Raw genomic sequence first — 4,614 nt, forward strand, 5'->3', positions numbered from 1 at the left:
CTATAAAATATATCAACAAAATACATTTCAATTGTTGCTCAATTAATTGGTATATTGTATATTGTATGTATATATATTGTATGTATGTATATATATATTGAATTCCTCTATGGCAAAGTTTGAAAGTTATGCATAATAGCGCATTACTCTTCCTAAAGCTAATTTTAATTTAATACACTACATAAATTAATTAATTGTCATTGTTTTTGCCACACACATATAGTTATACATATTTTAAATTAATAAATGCTTATAAACTAATAAGCATATATCAAACATGTTATGCTCTTGTATTAGTGAGGTCAAATAAAACATACGAGCAAATGTTTCTATGAAAAATAATGAATTTTGACCAAATAATATATTATCATTTTCTGAAGTGAATGTTCCAATATTTAATCATTTAGGTTGGAATCATATTAATAGAAAAAGAGGTGATTATTCTATTAAAAAAAACACATATATAATGTTTAAAAGAAAATTTTCATTTTTCAAATCTGATACAAAAGAGACCATGATCTTGATCTTGTACTTGTACAATAATATTTTTTTTTTTTGAAGAATTAAAATTCTTATTAATAAAACAATGATATGTGGAAGAAAACTCTGAGAATTTATTGAAGAGATTATAACTTATGTTTTTAATCTCTAAATATGATATTATTTGGATATTACAAGTTTCTTAGAATCTCCTGTAGAGATGAATGTTGTTTTTTACCCACTTGTGTATGAGATATTTGGATTTATTTTAAATCTCCGAAAGATAATAAGAATAAATAATACTTATGTTTTGCATATAATATATCTCTACATATTATATTATGTTTTCCAGAATTGAAATGCTTCGAGTGAAAAATCAAATATGATATTAAGTCATGTAGACTTTATTAAATATTTTTTAAGAGAAAATAATATTTTGCCAGATAAGCAAATTTATTGGACTCAACTCAAAGGTTCAGTATGTGACAATTGATATACTTTATTCTCTTGTAAATCAATGAGAAGTTTAGTAAATTTGGAAGGTATACGTTGTAATAGATATCATCTATGAAGATTGACAATAAGAATAGTATATGGTATTTATATACTATATCTATTGTCTTCTATGAGAGGTGCATATAGAAATATTGTTCCTTCCAAATTGTATTCACACATATTTGTGTATTGAAATACATGAAACAATGAATCTAAAATTCATTAATCAAAATATATTTTCTTTTGACACGATGAGTCATTTTGGGTCGATAGTGAAACTAATTATTGAAAATATACATTGACATCCATTGAAGAACTTGAATATTATTCCATGTAATAAATTGTCATGGCGTCGTGTTCTCAAATGATTAATTATCAAACTCTCACTAGCTACTTTTGAAACATATTCATGGTTTTATGATTGTTGTTGGCATATCCAATTGATGGTCACATATATATTATTATTATTGTTTTAATAATGTTAGTGAGTTTACATCCCAAATATCTGATAATTGATTGGGATAAGTGTTGAACATCTTGTAACATATGTTTAAATAGCAAAACTTCTAGATATATACGTGATCAAGTTATTGTGTATGCTTGACCAATGACTAATGAGCTTATGATAAGAAGCTAAATATATTTCATAAAGATATGCAATAAATGTTTAAATTGTTCCATAACAACAATTAATAAGATGATGGAGCAATTAAATCTATGTTGGAATTGATTTAAAAATTTTAACATGGGGGAGGGGATGGGATTAAGGAAAATTTGGAAAAATAAATTGAATAAAATATATAAGTATTGTCTCAATTTGATCATCGTACAGACTACTTTAATGAATTATATGTCATGACAAGAAAAATATGGAACCATACTTAAATAAGTTGACAACATGTTTGCATACAACGTTGCTTACAGTATTATTTATAAAAATAAGTATTATATCTCATATATATTGAAAAATGTCACGACATAGAAATGATTGACTTATGTGGAAAGAAACAATCCAATAGAAATAAATTAATTTTTCAAATCGAGAGAACTAGTAGTTCAGACATCTGCGAATGTCAAATATGCGAGATACAAATGAGTATTTGTAAGAAAAATAAATATAATGGGGTCACAATATATAAATCGAGACAAGTTCCACAATAATTATCGCAAAAAAATGGTATTAATTATGAGGAGACATATTATCTTATGGTGGATACAATACCATGCCATATTTGATTAATCTAACTGTGCACGAAAAGCTTAACATACATCTTACGGATATAGTTATTGTACATTTATATGAATCTCTTAATAATATAGCCCTAGATGATTAAAGGTACCAAAACCATATAATAAAATATTAGAGGATGATATATATATATATTAGAGATTTTTATAAAATTGTCTTAATGAATGTAAAGTAATCATCTTATTAAATATTTGATGATATGAAGGTATAAACATAACCTTATCTGTTTATATGATTTTACAAAGAAATCACAACATGAGATTTACTATACATTATTTTTATATGTGTGTGTTTTGACAAATTGAGTAGAAATTTCTAAAGAGATTTCAAAGGTAATAGAGTTTCTTAAGAAATAAATTGAGATGATAAGTTTTTGCCTTAGCTTGCAATTAAAGTATAAAGAAAATAAAATTGCATCAGTTTATACATAAACCATCTTATATGGACCAATTATATTACCATGGTGGTTCATCCACTCAATGTGAATATATCACGCTCCCTTTGCGCAACTATACCGCCGATAACAGCACCTCGACGCTTTGATCTACACGACCGCAACATCACGCATGAAATCACTTCGTGCTCGTCCTCAACGATGCTCGGTCATGAACTCCTCGGCAACCACGAACGGCCTCCACAGAACCTCGACAATGTTGAGTTGAGTTATGACACCACCAAACGAAGCTTGTCTGGTATTCTCTCGTGTGAAGAATCTAGAGGGTGGGCTCTGTTCGGACTTGGTATGAGGCAAACGAAGGAGGAAACATCGATCGTGTACACGAATTAGGCAAGTGGGAGATGGCGAGACCTACCGTATAGGTCGATGCCCAATCATTTAGCTAAAGCTATGCGATCATTTAGCTCATTGTTTAGCTCGGTGTCTGTCACCTACAGACACTACAGATTGTTTACTTTGGGCAAGCGATCGTCTAGCAAAAAACATGCAATCGTTTAGCTCGTCCAACCTGTCGTTTAGTAAATCTATATTTACTTGACAACTCTATGATATCTTTTTTTTTGCCGAGAAAAATCTCAAAAAACTTTTATGAAAACTTTTCAACAATTACTAAAATTAGGAAAACCATTTTCCTTTTATCTCACAGTTACCATGAAAACAATAACCACCCACTCAATTGGTTACTAAAGAAAAAGAATTAATTATCTAATAATTAATATTATTATAAATATAAATGATAATCAACTTATCATACTATATTTATAACATATAGTTTTAATATTTTATCTCATGAAACATATAAACCATAGTTCTTTTTCTATTCTATGGCACTTGATATAATCTCATTTACATCAATCCTCCACTAAATATATCTCATACATCATACCGATTATATCATATATAATCAAAATACCTCTTGTCAATTTGATATATCTCATATATCATATATAATCAAAATACCTCTTGTCAATTTGAACATTTCAAATCAGCACCAAGAACTGATCCTCAACTGAATCCATTGAGTTCCTAGGGACCTTATGGACCTGTAGCTCGAAGCTTCAACGGTACGTGAATAATTGACTAAGCTCTTTAGTCACGGGATCATCATTCGTTAACTGCCAGACACTTCACTAAAGACCGACAGCTGAACTCTCCTTAACACAGATATATTATGTGTCAATCTTAACCAATCAGTAGTGCGACAACCATTCACAGACCGCTCGTAAGTACAGCTGGGTCAATAACCGTTATGCCCTTGTAGTTACATCTGTCTCTTTAAAGTACCATTGATCCCTCTAATGAACATAAATCATAGTCCTACTATGATTGAGTCTTCTCTTCCAAAGAGAAGTTTGTGGCCACTATGTTCAAGCCCCGGAATCAGCCCTTAAGGGAGCAATCTCTCTACTTATCCCTGCTCTCAGAAAATGAGTGAATTTCATCTTATGGATTGAGTTCCAGCAGCTCCCAGACCAGACAAAATTCCCAAAAAGATAGGCATGTCGAGTTGGCAATCTGACCACTCTCACCTATACTAATCAAAAGACCACCTTCAAATGCAGAAGTTCCGAAAACACTCAGGATCGAGGTTGTTCACCTAAGGTCATTTAGGTGAGATGCAAGTCTCTAGTATCAATGATGTTATATACAGATCTAGTCATCTCGTGGTCAAAGTCTTTATACACTCTTTGTATAATGCCCCCACTCATACACGTCTCCACATGAATGGTCAGGAACTACCATATGTAGTAGTTACAACACCTACAAACCTCTACAAAGCGGGCCACATCCGTACTGTCCAGGATCAGGTATGTTACTTAATCCTTATACTACAAACCTATTTAGGTTATCACTTAAGGCATGATCCACTTGTATATCACATATACATGCTTAAGTTCACATAAGATAACCAAGGAGCTTTGTTTATTGGATT

The sequence above is a fragment of the Benincasa hispida genome, chromosome 12 (assembly GCF_009727055.1).
Source record: "Benincasa hispida cultivar B227 chromosome 12, ASM972705v1, whole genome shotgun sequence".
In the NCBI taxonomy this organism is placed as follows: Eukaryota; Viridiplantae; Streptophyta; class Magnoliopsida; order Cucurbitales; family Cucurbitaceae; genus Benincasa; species Benincasa hispida.